We start from the raw sequence: 324 nt of genomic DNA, 5'->3' as shown, positions 1-324 counted from the left end.
CAGCTCAAGAAGAGCATCTACTGCAGGCATAGCCTCGAGGCGAACGTCGCCATCTTCTCCCCCGTGAAACCGTTGACGAGGGTGTATAACTGTGCGCCATCGTCTACGATAGACACACCCTGGATCAGGGTCGACGCCTAGCGTCTTGCAGCCAGCATACGGCGTCGCCGTCGCCTTCGTACAGAGGTTCTATGTCTCGGTGAGACCGGGGTGAACACGCACTCCGCGTCGTTCCCCTGTCACCCTCACTGTCCGCTCCTTTAGAGCCCCGATGTTATCTACAACATCCGACGAGGAACTGCCAACCCCGCAGTCTTCGTCCAA

The sequence above is a fragment of the Plasmopara halstedii genome (assembly GCF_900000015.1).
Source record: "Plasmopara halstedii genome assembly, contig: Scaffold_437, whole genome shotgun sequence".
NCBI classification, from domain to species: Eukaryota; Oomycota; class Peronosporomycetes; order Peronosporales; family Peronosporaceae; genus Plasmopara; species Plasmopara halstedii.
This window is presented reverse-complemented; position numbering follows the sequence as displayed.